The sequence below is a fragment of the Ornithorhynchus anatinus genome, chromosome 3, assembly GCF_004115215.2.
Source record: "Ornithorhynchus anatinus isolate Pmale09 chromosome 3, mOrnAna1.pri.v4, whole genome shotgun sequence".
Classification (NCBI taxonomy): domain Eukaryota; kingdom Metazoa; phylum Chordata; class Mammalia; order Monotremata; family Ornithorhynchidae; genus Ornithorhynchus; species Ornithorhynchus anatinus.
This window is the reverse complement of record NC_041730.1, coordinates 11,074,993-11,093,502: the sequence shown is the minus strand read 5'-3', so window position 1 is coordinate 11,093,502 and position 18,510 is coordinate 11,074,993.

Here is an 18,510-nt window from a genome sequence, read left to right as displayed (position 1 = left end):
ATTTTTCAAGGATCAGCATAGCAGTCATGTGAGAGGTGGCCTTTCTCATGTCCATAGCCCTGTGGACTCTGTCCCCGTTCAGCTCACTGGCACTTTGTTCCATTCTCCAGGTCTGAGCTTTGAACTCTTGGTTTACCATAAATCATATGACAATCAGGGTTGAGACAGCCAGTGGTAGGACCTTTCAATTGGGATTTTTTATAGCAGGAATTTGTCAGGTAGTATCAGTGGCCTATTAATAAATAGTACTAACTGCTTGGGAGGGCATGATAGAATTATAATCAGTCATAATAGTATTAAGTGCTTATTTTGAGCAAAACACTGTGCTAAACCCTGGGAGAGAGTACACAGGTGGAAATTAGACACGATCCCTGCCCTCAGGGAATTTATAATCGAGCTGGGGAGAGATGTGCTAAAATAAATTATTACTAAGAGGGATCCAGGGAAGGGGGACATATACCTGAATTAGGACTTAAGTAATGGGGTCTAGGAGTTTCACACATACTCTGGGAGGTGAAGAGGTGAGATGGAAATGATAACAAGGAAGTTGCAGGTATATAAACTAAGTAAAAAAAGATGGTAGTCGTTAACCTCTTACTACGCTTCAAGCACTGTTCTAAGTGCTAGGTTAGACAGAAGCTATTCAGGTTGGACACAGTCCCTGTCCCACATGCGGCGCACAGTCTTAATTCCCGTTTTACAGATGAGGTAACTGTGGCACAGAGAAGTAAAGTGACTTGCCCAAGGTATTACAGCAGACAAGTGGCGGAGCTGGAATTAGAACCCATGACCCTCTGACTCCCAGGCCCGTGCTCTATCCTCTATGCCATGCTGCTTCTCTGTGTGGGACAGGCACTGAGTCTGACCTGATTATCTTGTATGTACCCCAGCCCTCAATACAGTGCTTAGCACATAGTAAGTGCTAGCAAATTTCACAATTATTGCTATTATTATTATTATCATTGTTATTTCTATACTGAACAACTCTGAAAACCCATTCTTCAACCACAGTTTCCCTACCTTGCTCCGTCGACGTGTTGCACTTCCAACCCCCCAACCCTGGATCACCTCCAGAGTACACTTCCTCCGCTCCTCCGCTCAGAGGGTGGAGTGCTGTTGGCCAAAATCCAAACACCAGGCCAACCTCATTCATCTTAAATTCATCCTCGCCTGCTCTTATTCTGCCCTCTCTTCCTCTCTGGCCCGGCACTTCACCTCCTTTATCGACTCCCATGCCCGCTGCCCCCACCAATTATTCCAGACCATTAACTCCCTCCTGAAACTACAAGTGCCTCCACCTCCCCCTTCTCTGACCCTTGAGTGGATTCTAGGCACCTGTTAGCTCCATTTCCTCTCCTCCCACTCTCTTCTTGACCCTCTCCAACCTGCCTTCCGCTCTCTCTACTTCATTGAAATTGCGAGGTCACCAATGACCTCCTTCCTGCCAAATCTAATGAACCGCACAGTGTTTCTAATCCTCCTACACCACCTATTGGCTGCCTTCAATGCTGGGGATCTCTCCCTTCTCCAGGAGCCACTATTTAAACTTAGTTTTTCTGACCTAGTCCTCTCCTGATTCTCCTCTTTACCTCTTTGGCCAATCCCTCTCCGTCTCTTTTAAAGATTCTTCTTCTGCTTTCCTCCCCCAACACCCCACAGCTGTGGATGCATGGTGCAGGGGATAGAGCATGGACCTTGGAGGAGAAGGTCATAGGTTCTAACGTTGACTCCACCACTTATCTGCTGTGTGACTTTGGGCAAGTCATTTCAGTTACCTGGGCCTCAGTTACCTCATCTGTAAAATGGGGATTGAGAGTGTGAGCCCCACATGAGATAGGGACTGTGTCCAACCCAATTCGCTTGTATCCTCCCCAGGGTTTAGCAGGTAGTAAACACTTAACAATTACCACTATTATTCTTATTAGCTCTAGGTATTTTCTTACTTTAGACTCACTCTCTTGCGGAGCTCACTCCTCTCAATGGTCCATCACCTTTGTATGGATGATTCCTCAATCTACCTCACGAACTCGGACCTTTCTCTCCTCTGCAATTTCACAATTCCTCCTGTCTCCAAAACATCTCTATGTGGGTGTCCCATTGGCAACTCAGTACATGTCTTTTGTACGGGGGAGAAGAGGACGCAGGGAAATGGACCTGGGGATTCTTTGGGAGAGAATTATTCCTACTATGTTTAATTAACCAATCAGTGGTATTTACTAAGCACTTACTGTGTGCAGGGCACTGTACTAAGCATTTGGGAGAGTCCACTACAACAGAATCGGTAGACACATTTAGCAAAATCCTATTAAGGCCCGTCTTTTCCTCCGTGTGCCTGAATGGTAATTGGAATTGCCTTCTTTTATCTTCCCCTATAGACTCAGATGTTGGCTACAGGTGAAGGCTATTAGCCGTGTTGATGATTTAATAGTCTCATGTAAAATTTCAAATCCTTTAGCTGTGGCTTCCTGTGACTCAGTCTGTATGTGTTCCTTCCAGGCCTGGCTGACATAAGTGATCCATCTTTTCCCTTCTATGCTATAATTGTCCAGAACAGGGTGATTTGTGTAGACAGAAGGCACACAGTCATCTTTCACTTTCAAAAAGGATTTATTTCTACACTGAAAGTCTACTTCAGGTTACATCCACAGATGTCCTCTACAAGGGCAGGGCGATGTGTTTCCCCCCTCCGGCCTATTAAGTTACTCTCCCAGCTGTCCTCATCTGGGTCTCTGAAAAGACTTCCAGTCAGGGGAAAAAACACCCCAAATTGTAGCTTTTCTAACCTTTGCACTTTGAAATCCCACCCCCTCTCAGTCCCCCTCCACATTAAAATCCTTATCCTCCTTTTCCCCCTTTGCTAAAAATAAAAAGTAACCGCCCTGGTTATGCCCATTTTTAAAAGTTCTGCTCTTTGTCTTTTATCCCCCTGGCCGAGAAGCAGCGTGGCTTAGTGGAAAGAGTCCGGACTTGGGAGTCAGATGTCGTGGGTTCTAATCCCAGCTCTGCCACTTGTCAGCTGTGTGATCTTGGGCAAGCCACTTTACTTCTCTGGGCCTCAGTTACTTCATCTGTAAAATGGAGATGAAGACTGTGAGCCCCACGAGGGACAATCTGATCACTGTGTATCCTCCCCAGTGCCTAGAACAGTGCTTGGCAAATAGTAAGCACTTAACAAATACCAACATTATTATAGATTTCCTGGGAAATCATGGAATAACCTCCCCTAGGCTGAAACCACCTGTTCCACTCACGGTCTGGTTCTGCCCAATTCCTCAAAGTGACGGTGAGATTTCCCAGGAATACCTGCAAGCCTTCCGGGAAAATGAACCAAGTACATGACACATTTATCGTATTATTGATGAATGTACCCGGTTCTGTGGCCAGTGCCTCCAGAAAATCTTAGACCATAAGAACCCAAAAGCAGCGGGCCCCGGTGGAAAGAGCACGGGCCTGTGTGTCAGAGGACCCAGGTTCTAATCCCAGCTCTGCCAGTTGCTTGCTGTGCGACCTTGGACGAGTCCCTTAACTTCTCTGTGCCTCAGTTGTCCTCAGACTGTGAGCCTCATTCAGGATAGGGACTGTGTCCAACCCAAATGACCTGTGTCTACCCCAGCACTTAGCGTTTGACATATAGTAAGCGCTTCACAAATTCCATAAAGCAAACAAACCCAGAGGGCAGGGATCGTGTGTCTTACTGTTGTTGATTCCCTCAAATGCTTAATTCAGTGCTTCATACACAGGAGATGCTCAATAAATGCCACTTTTGAGGATGAAGAATTTGTTATTTTGAAATTTGGTAACCTTTCTGGATCCACCTGGGATCCAGAGGGAGGAGACCTGGGTTCTAAATCCAGCTCCAACACTTGCCTGCTATATGATCTTGGGCAAGCGACTTCTCCGTGCCTCTGTTTCCTCATCTGTAAAATGGGGATTAAATCCTACCGCATCCTACTTCGAATGTGAGACCCATGGGTGGGGGAAATTGAACCCCTTCAGGGGGAGGAAGGAAGTAAAGGGTAGGGCACTTGAGAAATATTTTCTTCTAGCTCCATCTCTAGGGAGTAGTACCAGGTTTAAATCTCTCCCTGGCACATGTGGCCATTTCTCAGATGGTTGCAGTGTTTTGGCCTTTGGCTTCCTGCCTCACGATGCACCCTGATCCCAATAATATCCCTGAATGACGCACACACACAAATATTACTTCATTGTAGAATGCCATTAGATAAGCTGAAGCTTGCATTTAGTTGAGAGGGAGGAAGGCGAGGGCCAGATCTGAGCAATTGAATTGACCATCTCAATGACAAAGTTTTCAGCTCAGTTCTCACCCTCTTCTCCAAATCCCCCGCCCCCAGTTTGAGGAAGGAAGGGGAATGTTGTTGGGGATGGGGGAAATCAAACTCCTTCAGAGGGAAGAAGAAGGCAAGGAGGGCTGTCCATCCCACATGTCCTCTGGGTTGGAAGAGCCAGGAGGGTTGGTGGGGAGTGGAGACAGTGCCATGGGATCGCCTCAAATAAACCATCAATCATATTTATTGATCGCTTTCTCTATGCAAAGTACTGTACTAAGTGCTTACCTCATCTTTCAAATGGGGATTAAAACTTTGAGCCCCACGTGGGACAACCTGATCACCTTGTATCCCCCAGCGCTTAGAACAGTGCTGTGCACATTATAAGTGCTTAACAAATACCACAATTTTGAGAAGCAGCGTGGTGCAGTGGAAAGAGCACGGGCTTTGGAGTCAGGGCTCATGAGTTCGAATCCCAGCTCTGCCACTTGTCAGCTGTGTGACTGTGGGCAAGTCACTTAACTTCTCTGTGCCTCAGTTCCCTCATCTGTAAAATGGGGATTAAGACTGTGAGCCCCACGTGGGACAGCCTGATTCCCCTGTGTTTACCCCAGCGCTTAGAACAGTGCTCTGCACATAGTAAGCGCTTAACAAATACCAACATTATTATTATTATTATAATAATACTAATGGTATTTTTTGAGCACTTTCTGTATGCAAAGTACTGTACTGAGTGCTTGGGAGAGTAATAATAATGATGATAATATTAATAATTGTGCTATTTGTTAAGCACTTACTATGTGCCAGGCACTCTACCGAGCAGTGGGGTGGATACAAGCAAATTAGGTTGAGCATAGTCCCTGTCCCACATGGGGCTCATAGTCTTAATCCCCATTTTCTGGATGAGGAAACTGAGGCACAGAGGAGTGAACTGATCCACCCGAAGTCACACAGGAGATGAGTGGCAGAGCCGGGATTAGAACCCCTGTCCTTCTGATTTCCGGCCCCGTCCTCTAACCAGTAGGCCATGCTGCTTCCCAGTGATATTTGAGGATTATAATATTTACACTCCCCACTGATGTTTGAGGATTCCAGCTGTGACAGGTCTATTTCACAAAGTGCCTTGAGACCCCACTTGGAAACACACCTTCAACTGGCAACAAATCCAGAGAAACAATCAAAAAGCACTACAGTATAGCGGATAGAGCACGGGCCTGGAAATCAGAAGGACTGGGGTTCTAATCCCGGCTCTGCCACTCATCTCCTGTGTGGCTTGGGCAGGTCACGTTATTCCTCTGTGCCTCAGTTACCTCCTCAAAATGTGGGTTAAGAATGTGAGCCTCATATGGCAGCATGGCTTAGTGGCAAGAGCACGGGGTTGGGAGTCAGAGGTCGTGGGTTCTAATCCTGCCTTCGTCACTTATCAGCGGTGTGACTTTGGGCAAGCCACTTAACTTTTCTGGGCCTCAGTTCCCTCATCTGTAAAATGGGGATTTAGACTGTGAGCCCCACGTGGGACAACCTGATTTCCTTGATCTACCCCAGAGCTTAGAACAGAGCTTGGCACCTAGTAAGCACTTAACAAATACCATCATTATTATTATTATTATTATATGGGCCGGGAACTGTGTCCAACCTGATCATCTTCTCTCTACCCCAGTTCTCTGTACAGTGCTGGTGCATAGTAAGTTCTCAACAAATACCATAAAAAAACCCCAACTATCCATTTGAATCATACATCTTGAATACAGTTACCAGTCTTTCCAGCCTACAGGAGTCTTTAGTGCTCTGTGAGAATCAGGAGAATAGTTCTCACTCCAGTCTTCCAGATCACTTGAACAGGAGGTGGGCCCCTCCCACTCCTGTAGTCTGTTATTCATTCATTCAATCGTATTTACTGAGCTTTTACTGTGTGCAAAGCACTGTATTAAGGGCTTGGGAGAGTACAGAATGACAGTAAACAGACACATTCCCTGCCCACTATGAGCTTACAGTCTAGAGTCACCAATGAGCCGTATTCTAAGACATGGTCACCATCTCCGCTTTTCCAGAAAGGAGGTGAAGAGTCTTAGAGTCCAGAGAAGGATTTTCCTTCTTCTCCCTTGCTGACTGGAGCGGTGTTCTCAGCCAGAAAGAAAATATTCAATTTGGGCTCCTGCTCAGTTGACTGGCGGCCAGTGCTGAGTTTTAATCATCCTAGCAGAGCCCAAACTCGGCAATTCCTTGACGTCATCCTCTGAGTCTCTCTGTCACCCAAAGTGATGGGGCTGGATGTATGAAAACTCAGCACTAAAAATAGACTTTCTTCTGCAGCTCTGAATTACCCAAGTTGGCAACAGCCTCCCGGCCTCCAAACCTGGAAAAAGTTTTGCCCTAAGCTTTGGGTGTGAGTTTTGGAGCTGAGGCTGGAGAGTTAGTAAGAGAAATCCCAGGAAATGCTCCCAAGCTTCCATTGGTGATTTTCAACTGATGTGAAACCCAATGAGTAATAATTATTATAATAAGGATGGTATTTGTTAAGGGCTTACTATGAGCCGAGCACTCTTCTAAGTGCTGGAATAATAATGACGGTATTTGTTAAGCACTTACTATGTGCCAAGCACTGTTCTAAGCACTGGAGTAGATACAAGGTAATCAGGTTGTCCTATATGGAGCTCACAGTCTTAATCCCCATTTTACAGAGGAGGTAACGGAGGCCCAGAGAAATTAAGTGACTTGCCCAAAGTCACACAGCTGACAAGTGAGGGAGGTGGGATTAGAAACCCACAACCTCTGACTCCCAAGCCCGGGCTCTTGCTATTGTACCACGCTGCTCTGAGTATTTGAGCTTCAGTTCCTATCTGAGGTACCATGTAGTTGTAACTATAGCAGCAGGCCCTAGTAGAGAGAGCACAGGCCTGGGAGTCAGAAGGACTGTGGGTTTTAATCCTGACTCCACCACTTGTCAGCTGTGTGACCTTGCGCAAGTCTTCTTGTGTCTGGGTTACCTTATCTGTAAAATGGATTGTGAGCCCCATGTGGGTATGACCAACCTGATTAGCTTGTATCTACTCCTCTGTGCTCTGTCTCCCAGGACTGTGATCTACCCACTGAGGAACACTGCTTCCCAAGCTGCTTGGCAAAGAGAAGGACTAAAGACATACTGTGATTATCAATATTCTTATTAGTCTTCTAATCATCATTATTTCATTTACTTGGCGGAAAATCCATCCAGATACTGTTCCTCTCTCTTTCTTGATAGGGAGAAGACTGTAACTTGGTGTAATGTGTTTTTTTTCAGTGGTAAGAGATTAAGTGTTTTCACCTCTCATTCTTCTATCTGTCACTCTTCTGGGTTTAATGCTGCAGTCACTTTAGAGGGTTCTCCCAAATAGAGGACTTTCTTGATACGTATCTTTTCTGGCTTTAATATCATCTTTATCAAAGTTTATTTTTTAGCAGTCAGGTGATCCTTGTTTATTGGCTAATTTCCAATCAGGCAATTCTGCATATTATGTCCAGTTGTACATTCACTATCAATCAATCGATCAGATCATATTTATTAAGCACTTTCTGTATGCATAACACTGTACTAAGCACTTGGGAGAGTGTGATACAGCCATTTACAACATTTTCAACTCAATGCAAGCACAAACAAAATATAACATGACATAGTACTATAACATCAAGGAAAATTCTCAAAATGTTGAGTTCTGCTTCAACGACCACTATTTGATTAGCATAATCATCATCAACAGTGTTTACTGTCTACTAAGTGCAGATCACTGTACTAAGTGCTTGGGGAACACACAACTGAAGAAAAAGATGCGGAGCTTGCCTTTGATTTTTGTTCCTGTCATGAGAAATAAAATTCATTCTAAGCAGAGTTGTCCTCACATTCTCCTTTCCTTAGACATTTGACCATAATAACTTTCTGCTAAGAAGGAGAAATACTCAATTACCTAATATTGAGAGAAAAAGGGAGAAGTCAGACAAGTATAGGTCTGATTCTCTAATAAAATACTTGGAATGAAATCATTGTAAGGGCTAGTCACAGATAGGTTTGATTTTCTAATAAAATATCTAGAATGGAATCACTGTAAGGAATAAAGTACTTGACTGATAGATATTAGTTAATCTGATTGTCAGGGATCTTCTAGTCTCTAAACTATTTCTGGAAAAAAGCCTTTCATTTTACCTTCAGTCAATCAAAAGGTTTTATTCAGAATTTACTCCATGCAGAGCACTGTAATAAGCACTTGGGAGAATACAGTAGCAATACAGTAGTTTACGGGGAGAATACAGATTACAGTAGTTTTGGCATTAAGGAGCTTACCATCTAGTTGGGGAGACAGTCACTAGTGTAAACTAAAGGAAGAGGAAAACAGTAGAGTATAAAGATAGATTCATAAATGTTAAGGGGTGGGAGTGGAAGGTAACCAAATGCTTAAGTCACAAGGAAGTGCTGAAGTGACAGTGGAAGGGGAAATGGAGTGGAGAAATAAGAGACTAATCAGGGGAGGGCTCCTGGAGGAGATGTGATTTCAAGAGGGCTTTGAAGATGGGGAGAGTAGTGGTCTGCTGCATGTGAAGGGAGAAGAGAGTTTCAGGCACAAGGAAAGGGGTTAGAAAGAGGTCAGCAGAAAGAGAAATGATAATGAGAGAAAGAAAGGAAGAAAGAGATGAGAATGAGGCTCAGGGAACAGGTTAGCTTGAGAAGAAGTTTCATTTTCCTAACCTATTCATCCTGCCTTTTGCCTCACTTATAAGATTGAGTCTGTTCCCCTTAAGCACTTTGATTCATGCAGCCCCACGGTACTTAAGAATTTGTATTGTATTCTCTTAGCAAAGTGTTCAGTACAGAGTAAATATCATTAGTTGTTTGATCCCCTATCTGTAATTTATTTTATTGTCTGCTCCCTCCCTAGTTTGTAAATTCCTTGAGGACAGGAATCACGTCTACTAACTCTTTTGCGTTTTACTCTCCCACACACTGAGCATAATGCTCTGCGTGCAGTAAATATTTAATAAATACCATTGTTTGACTGACTGATAGATTGAGGAATGGTGTGTAGTGGGAGAAGAGAGTGGAAAAAAGGGGCAAGAGAATTGATTGAGTGATGACTGAGTGACTGTAGAATATGCTCTACCAAGAACATGGATAAGATACAGTATTATTGAAATGGACAATATTCCCAAAGTTCTGGAAGCACAAATAGCTTCTGTGTCCGTATGCAGATTGGTCTGGAGACTTTTTTTTAGTATTGGCTCTATAAATAGCTAATATCACTGGAAAAGAGGACTAAAAGAGTATTTTTTTTTAAAAAAAAAGTGAGTTATTGTGGGGTCAAGAAATAGGCAATAGTCAAGCTTAACTATTAATAGTCACACTTGAATTTTTAATTTGATTTGGATTTGGTTAGTACTGAGTGTGACTTGACAAATAGTCTTTAAATTTCAATTTCCATAGATAATAAACAAAGTAGTTAGGAAAACGGGAAAGGTTTAGATTACTGCACGTTCTATCAAATTGAATTGGAGCTCTTCTAGATTTTTGTGAGGGCTGGCTGGCTGATCACATGTCCACAGCCAGAGGGATGAGTGTCGAGAACCTCAGTTAGTTAAGAGGAAAATTGCTTGGAGCGAGGTGCTCTGTTCCTGCCAGACTAGCTGGAAATGCTTTGAAAGCTCTGATCACACCCAAGAAAAACAGAATGGAATTTCTCAGGGCATCAGTTATTTATTGAGCACTTACTATGTGCAGCACACTGTACTAAGCGCTTGGGAGAGTGCACTACAACAGAATTAGTAGACACGTTTCTTGCCCCAAACGAGTTTAGAGTCTAGAGGCAACGGGCCAATTTCAGTGATTCATCGAATTCTCTCCCCCTCCCTTAGCAGTTAATAATCCAGAAACGCACAAAAGCGGCGCCTCTCTTCCTTTGCAGAGGAAGGCAGAAGACGAAAACCTGGAAAAGTATTTCCTCGGGAAATGTTTTTATTAACGCATTTACTGTTCCTTCTGGGATTGCAGAACACTTCGTAGGAAGGGAGAGGAAGGGAGAAAACGCAATTATTTACCTAACCTATAAAGTCTAATCTTTATTGCAATCGCAGTTCCGTCCCAAATCGAGAAAATCATGTTGACCACAGAAAGAGACCGTCGTGCGAGGTTTTGGAATAGCCGAGAAGTGCCCCTTGGTGTTTTGTTCTACCTACATGTAATTTACATTAGTTTTTTCCTGATGAATTAAGCCCCTTTACCTTCTCAGTCACGAATTATAGTCTCAAAATTTGGCTTCGAAACGTGTCGGTTTTCCAGTTCAAAAGATAACCTGGCGAAGGCACGGGTCAGAGGCGCCGTGATTTTACAACGAAATCTGCCTTTTGACTGGAAAAACGGGATCTCCCCACCATCCCGGCGAGCCGGCGAAGGGAGCTGGATCCTGGACGAGGAGGGGTTGGATTTTGGGGTGCAGATGGATCGGGAGAGAGGCTGGATTGGGGCGCAGTTTGTCCAGGGAGCTGGACTGGTTCGGGGGAGTGGTCGGGGGCTTGGCTGGAGGGTGGCTGCTGCTTATTCCACGGGGACCCCCTCTGTCAGCTGGAGACGAATTGGGAGGTGGACACAAAGTGCTCGTAGTGGCTAGAGCAGGAACCTGGCAGTCAGAAGGTCCTGGTTTCTAATCCTGACTCCTCCACTCGTCTGCTGTGTGACCTTGGCCAAGTCACTTCACTTCTCTGGCCCTCAGTTCCCTCCTCTGTAAAACGGGGATTGAGACTGGGAGCCCCACGTGGGACAGAGACCGTGTCCAACCCGATCTGCTTACAATAATAATAATAATAATAATAATTGTGGTATTTTGTTAAGCGCTTACTATGTGCCAAGCACCGTACTAAGCGCTGGAGTGGATACAGGCACATCGGGTACATTCATAAAATCAATAATAATAATGATGGTATTTCATTCAATAGTATTTATTGAGCGCTTACTATGTGCAGATCACTGTACTAAACGCTTGGAATGGGCAGTCGGCAACAGATAAGAGACAATCCCTGCCCAATAACGGGTATGTGCCAAGCCTGTTCTAAGCGCTGGGGTAGATACAAGGTAATCAGGTGGTCTCACGTTCTTAGTCTCCATTTTACAGATGAGGTCACCGAGGCACAGAGAAGTGAAGTGAATTGCCCAAAGTCACACAGCTGACAAGTGGCAGAGTTGGGATTCGAACCCACGATCTCTGTCTCCCAAGCCCGGGCTCTTTCCGCGAAGTCACGCTACTTCTTAGCGAATTGCATCGAACCCAGAGCGTTAGTACGGTGCTTAGCACATAGTAAGGGCTTAACAAATATCAAAGATATTATTATCTCCTACCGTCTAAACGAATTCTGGGTTTCGTGTTCGTTTTGGGCACTTTTCAGGTCCAGCCTCCTTGCGAGCGTGGCTGAGAGAGTCGGGGTCTCTCTTTCCGGAGGTGGGGCGGTTCTCTCTCGGAGACTCCCCCCCCCATCCTCCCTGCATAGTTTTGGGGGGCCGCAGGAGGATTTGGGACCCCAGCCCAGCCCCTCTGCTGCGTCTCCCAGGAAGCTGGAAATCCCGCAATTCCTTGGGCAAAGCTTGGGGCGGGATCCCAGGGGGATCCCTGAGCCTGTCACCCGGACACTCGTCCCGCTCCCAGAGAGGTGGAGGGGAACGAGACTTGGCAAAAGAAAAAAATGATTCCAAAATTGCCACAGCTTCCGTGCCCCGCTTCGTGTCCCCCCACCCCTCCGGGATCCAGGCCGTTCATCCGCTAATAAATCAATCTCAGTGGTATTTACTGAGGGTTTACTCTGGGCAGAGCACTAATAATAGTATTTGCTAAGCGCTTACTGTGAGCCAGGCACTGTTCTATGCTCTGGGGTGAATAATAATAATAATAATGGAATTTGTTAAGCCCCTACTATATGCCAAGCACTGTTCTAAGCACTGGGGTAAATACAATAATAATAACGTTGGTATTTGTTAAGCGCTGACTATGTGCAGAGCACTGTTCTAAGCGCTGGGGGAGATACAGGGTAATCAGGTCGTCCCACGTGAGGCTCACAGTCTCAATCCCCATTTTACAGATGAGGCAACTGAGACCCAGAGAAGTTAAGTGACACCCAAGGACACACAACAGACAGGTGGCAAAATCGGGAATAGAACCCACGACCTCCGACTCCCAAGCCCGTGGCTCTTACAAGATACAGGGCCATACGAGATAGTCGGTTTGAATACAGTCTCAATCCCCATTTTACAGAGGAGGGAACTCAGGCCGAGAGAAGTGAAGTGAGCTGACTAAGGTCACACAGCGGACAAGTGGCAGAGCGGGATTAGAACCCAGGACCTGACTTGCAAGCCGCTGCTCTATCCACTAGGCCCTGTTGCTTGAGCCTTGGAGTGCGATGCAAGGAACTCCCTTAGCCGACCTCCAGGTGTCCCGGGGGAACCCCCTCCCCACCCCGCTCCCCCCTCTGCCCCGGCCACTCGCCCCCCGCCCAGGCCCCGACCCCCCTCGGGCCAGCCGGGGCTGCGCGCACCGTGGCGAGCGGTGAAGGAGGAGCCCAGGACACGGCCATCCTTCCCGATTCCATTTATTGCCCTTGGGCGTTTTCCCAAAGCTCCCCCTTTCCTTAGCTCTGGTCGCGGGGCTGCGGGGGACCCTATCCCCGCTCCCCCGTCCCCCGGCCAGCCCGCACCCCTCGGTGTGTTAGGGCAGCCGCGGGGGTGGACCCTCCTCCCCTCCCTCCTCTCCGGGGCAGGGGGTGGGAAGGGCGCTTGGCCAGTGGACGGACACCTTGGGCTCCTCCTCCTCCCTTCTTTCTCCCCCTCCTCCCTCCTTCTCTCTCCGCCTCCCTTCTTTCTCTTCCTCTTCTCTTCTTCTCTCCCTCCCCCTCCTCCTCCCTTCTCCCCCTCCTCCTCCCTCCCCCTCCTCTTCCTCCCTTCTTTCTTTTCCTCCTCCCTCCCCCTCCCTGCTTTGTCCTCCTCCTTTCCCCTCCCTCCTCCTCCTCCCTTCTTTCTCCCCCTTTCTTCCTCCTCTTCCTCCTCTTTCCTTCTTTCTCTTCCTCCTCCACCTTTCTCCCTCCTTCTCTTCCTCCTCTTTCCTTCTTTCTCTTCCTCCTTCTCCTCCCTCCCCCTCCCTGCTTTATCCTCCTCCTTTCCCCTCCCTCCTCCTCCTCCCTTCTTTCTCCCCCTTTCTTCCTCCTCTTCCTCCTCTTTCCTTCTTTCTCTTCCTCCTCCACCTTTCTCCCTCCTTCTCTTCCTCCTCTTTCCTTCTTTCTCTTCCTCCTTCTCCTCCCTCCCCCTCCCTGCTTTATCCTCCTCCTTTCCCCTCCCTCCTCCTCCCTTCTTTCTCCTCCTTTCTTCCTCCTCTTCCTCCTCCCTTCTTTCTCCTCCTTTCTTTCTCCTCTTCCTCCTCCCTTCTTTCTCTTCTTCCTCCCTCCCCCTCCCCCTCCCCCTTTCTCCCTCCTTCTCTTCCTCCTCTTTCCTTCTTTCTCTTTCTCTTCCTCCTCCTTCTCCTCTTCCCCTGGCCGCTGCCGCGGGAGATCGGTCGGTTAGTCGGGCAGCCAATCTTATTTATTGAGCTCTTACGGAGTCCAGAACACCGTTCTAAGCGCTTAGGAGCACGCAACATAACAATACACGGACACACCTCGGGGTCTCCTCCCTGCCGGCGCTTGGTGGGTGGCGAGGGGAGACCACCTGGGTCCTCGGGCCGGAGCCGCCAACCGCAGTGTGGTCACCAAGAGCGCACGGCCCTTCCAGGGCTGCGGGGGTCCGGGACTCCGGGGTTCAGGGGCTCCGGCCACCGGCCAGGGGGCTTCCAGCTGGAATGGGCCGGATCCCCCCACTTTCCGGCCCTCGGGAAGGCCTGGCCGGGGAAAGATCCTCACCGCCCCCCGGACCGCAGACCTCCATCACCTGGCAGATTCTTCATTCATTCACTCAGTCGTATTTACAATAATAATAATAATGATAATGATGATGTTGGTACTTGTTAAGTGCTTACTAGGTGCCCAGCACTGTTCTAAGCGCTGGGATAGATGCAAGGCCATCAGGTTGTCCCACGTGGGGCTCGCGGTCTTCATCCCCATTTTACAGGTGAGGGAACTGCGGCACAGAGAAGTCAAGTGACTTGCTCACATCCGCACAGCTGATAAGCGGCGGAATCTGGATTAGAACCCGTGACCTCTGACTCCCAAGCCCGTGCTCTTGCCACTGAGCCACGCTGCTTCTCGATTGAGCGTTGTGTGCAGAACACTGGACTAAGCCCTTGGAAAGCGCGGTTCGGCAACAGAGGGAGACGATCCCTGCCCACAAGGGGCTTCCAGGCTGGGGAGGGGCCGGAGAGGGGAGACAGACATCGATACAAGTACACAGGCCTCGATATAAACAAATAGAACTATTTATGATTAATATTCTTGCCCCACCACGAGCAGCGAAGCCGGCAGACCCGCTCTTCGCTGCGGTGAGACCCTCTCCTCCAAAAGGGATGCCCACTTGCTTCCACGCGCGCGGAAACACCCACCCACCCCCACCCCACGCGCGCACACACACACACACACGCACACACACACACTTTCCAGCCGCTCTCCCTCGCCCTTCCGCCAACGCTTTGGTACCGTGGTGGCAGTCGGGGGGCAGGTGGGCAGTCCTAGTGGCCCGCGCCGCCCCTCCCGCGGGATTCGCAGGGCGCGGGGTCCGTCCGTAGGCCGGGGAGGGCGGGCATCGCTGGAAGGGGGACCCCCGCGTCCACACCCCCGCCCGGGCCCACCACATCACATCCTCCCACACAAACCTACACCCACACAGGCACATTCCCACCCACATAAACCCACACACGCACATTCCCACCCACCCGCCCACACCCAACCACACCCACATGCTCCCACAAGCCCACACCACCCCCACACTCCCCCCTGTTCATTCACACTCACCCTCCCCCCCCACGCACCCACACACAACCACGCACACCCACACCCACCCACCCTCACCCTCCCCCCGACCCACAGCCCCACACTCACCCACACCCACCCACCCACAGACACATCCACGCACACACCCTCCCACACCCGAACACACCCACACCTACCCACTCACCTTCACTTACCCACACCCACACCCAGGCACATCCACACGCCCCCCGCGGGCGCTCTGGGACACGGGGAAGATGCTCAGTCTGGTAGCCCCGACCGGGGGGACCCAGAAGTTGCCGGTTTAGCGCCCTCCGAATCTCAGGGTGGTGTGGCTGTCCTCCCCGGCTTGGTCCTGTCTGGCGGGGGACGGACAGGGGAAGAGAAAAGCGCAAAGGGAGAAGGAGAAAATGGCACTGTCTCCCTCTTCCCCCCGCCCAGCCTAGTGGGCAGAAAGACCCTTTCCCGGGATCACCCAGCCAGTCCTCCCCCGCGGGCGCATCCCCACTGTCGCGCACCCCCCTGGAGGAAAATGGGTGGGGGGGGTCGCCGCTGGGGACCCAACTGGACCCCCCCCCCCCGTCTCTCTCCATCTTCCTCCATCTCCTTCCCTCCTCCCTCCATCTTCCTCCCCCGGGGGCCGAGCAGCTGGACACGCTCCAGCTATCCGGGGCCGGGGCTCGGGGGTTGGATTGGGGCGCCGGGAAGCCCCCTCCCCATCCTCGGACCCGAGGGGGAGATGGTGGAAGGGGGGGTCGCCCCGCCCCGAGATGGAAGATGCGGCCAAGTGTGCGTGGGCGGGTAGCCAAGGGGCTCCCGCTGGCCCGAGACCGCAGAGCCTGGGCGAGGGGGCAGAGGAGAGGTGTCTCCTTGCTGGAGGGGAGCTGTGCTCTGCCCTTCCATCCCCCCGGGGGGTCGGGGGGAAGAGTTGGGCGAGGGGGGTGGTGGAGAGGGCCGGGAATGGATAAAATGTGCAACCTGCCCTGTGGGGAAGCAGGGGGAAGGGGAGAGGGCCACTCAGGGTTCTGCAGCAGGGCAGCCCCCTCCCCAAGACTCCCAGATTTTGCAGGGCTTGCACCCCCAAGGGCCGGGGAGGGCCGCCTTTGTCACTATTAATCATCGCATAAGATTCTTCATCCCCCCGTATCCTCGTCCATCATCTCTGGGATGATTTTAGTTTGGGTCAGTCATCGCGCTTCCCGGACAGAGGCGGTGGACTTGGCTCGGGCAAAGATGCCCGAGTAGACCCTCTCCTAAAGAGAAGGCGCCAGACTCGGCTCAGAATGGAAGCGATGGGCCCCGGAGCTGCTTGTCCACCCAGCTAAAACTGCATCCAAAAGCTAGTGCCAATTCCAACCCTGAGCTCCTGGGGCGAAGCTCGAGGCGAGGGAGCTTCACGGCAGGTCCTCTCTCCCGCCTGCTAGATGCAACAAGCTTAATTTACAGACACCTTGGTCAGGCCTGCCGTGTGCTCCGATAGCAGTAGTGGTGTAACTGCTACTACTAATAAATATGGTATTTGTTAAGCCCCTATCTGCCAGACACTATATTAAGCTCTGGGGTGGATACAAGCAGATCGGGTTGGATACAGTCCCTGTTCCACATGGGGCCCACAGTTTCACTCCCCATTTTCCAGATGAGGGAACCAGGGCCCAGAGAATTGAAGTGACTTGGCCAAGGCCACACAACAGACAAGTGGTAAAGCCGGGATTAGAACCCATGACCTTCTAACTCCCGGGCCCGTCCTCTAGCCACTACGCCATGCCACTTTCCAGTAGTTGCGATGGGAGTGGTGGTGGTAATAGAAGAAATAGTAACATCGGCAGCAGCGATGGTTAAAATAGCAGTAATAGTAGTGGCGAAAGTTAAGCACTTTCTATGTGCCAAACACTGTACTAAGCGCCGAGGACGATAAAATATAATCAGTGCCGACCCAGTTCCTTACCCACACGGGGCTCACAGTGTAACCGGAAGGGAAAAAGGTATTTGTTCAATATCAGGACTTTTCTGGAGGTCTCGTATCCAATTTCTCTACTCGGAGGTGGCGGTGAAGGGGGTCCCCCGCAACCCCCACCCGCCCCGTTTTACCCTTTGGAGCTCGGACTCTTGAACCCGAGGATCAGTGGGTCTGACTGTCTCTCCCTCTGGGCCTATGGAGGAATTCAGAATTCTGGCCAAGAAAGAGAAAATCAGGAGAAGCAGCGAGCCCAGTGGAAATAGCATAGGTCTGGGAATCAAGAGATCTGTGTTCTAATCTCCGCTTCAGCATTTACCTGCTATGTGACTTTAGGCGAGTCATTTATTTTCTTGGGGCCTCGGCTTCCTCATCTGTGAAACGGCGATTAAGTAATTAGCTTTTCTCCCTTCCCCTTAGACTTGTGAGCCCGTGTGGGGCAGGGACTGTGTCTAACCCGATTATCCCATATTTGCCGAGTGCTTGGCGCATAGTAAGACCTTAATCATTACCACAATTACTAATAAAATCTACATGGAAGGGCGAGTCCAAAGATTGGGAAACTATATTTCTAGGCTGACGTGGGTGGAAACGAGAGAAAAGTTGCTGTTTGAGAGAGTTTCTTGCCTTTACCTCATCTTTGCGATTTCAGTTCTTGGGTCTTCTCCCCAGACTGGAGGATGGATTTGGGTGGCTCTAACTGGGATGGAAGCAAAGTCAGTCCTTTAGTCCTGCTTACTCTAGAGGCCTCCTGGAAGATCCCCAGGCATCCAACTCCAGAGAGAGCCGGGGAACTCCTCCGGGGGGCTTCTGGCTAGCGTGGAGGGGCTGTGAGATAGAGAAGCAGCGTGGCTGAGTGGAAAGAGCATGGTTTGGGGAGTCAGAGGATGTGGGCACTAATCCCGGCTCCGCCACCTGTCTGCCGTGTGTCCTTGAGCAAGTCACTTAACTTCTCTGTGCCTCAGTTACCTCATCGGTAACTGAAAATTTAAGACTGTGGGGATTTAAGGCTCTGGGGATTTAAGACTGTGAGCCCCATGTGGGACAACCCGATTAGCTTGAATCTACCCCAGAGCTTGGCACATAGTAAGTGCTGCACAAATACCATAATTATTATCCAAACGGGGGAACTTCATTAAAGCAGGTTTCACTCCTGCTCCTTCCATCCCTCTACCCCTTCCCTGCCTTAACGGCAAGAGCACTGGCTTGGGAGTCCGAGGACGTGTGTTCTCTGCCGCTCTGCCACTTGTCTTCTGTGTGACCTTGGGCAAGCCACTTCGCTTCTCTCCGCCTCAGTTACCTCACCTGTAGGATGGGGATGAAGACTGAGCCCCGGGTGGGCCAACCTGATTATCT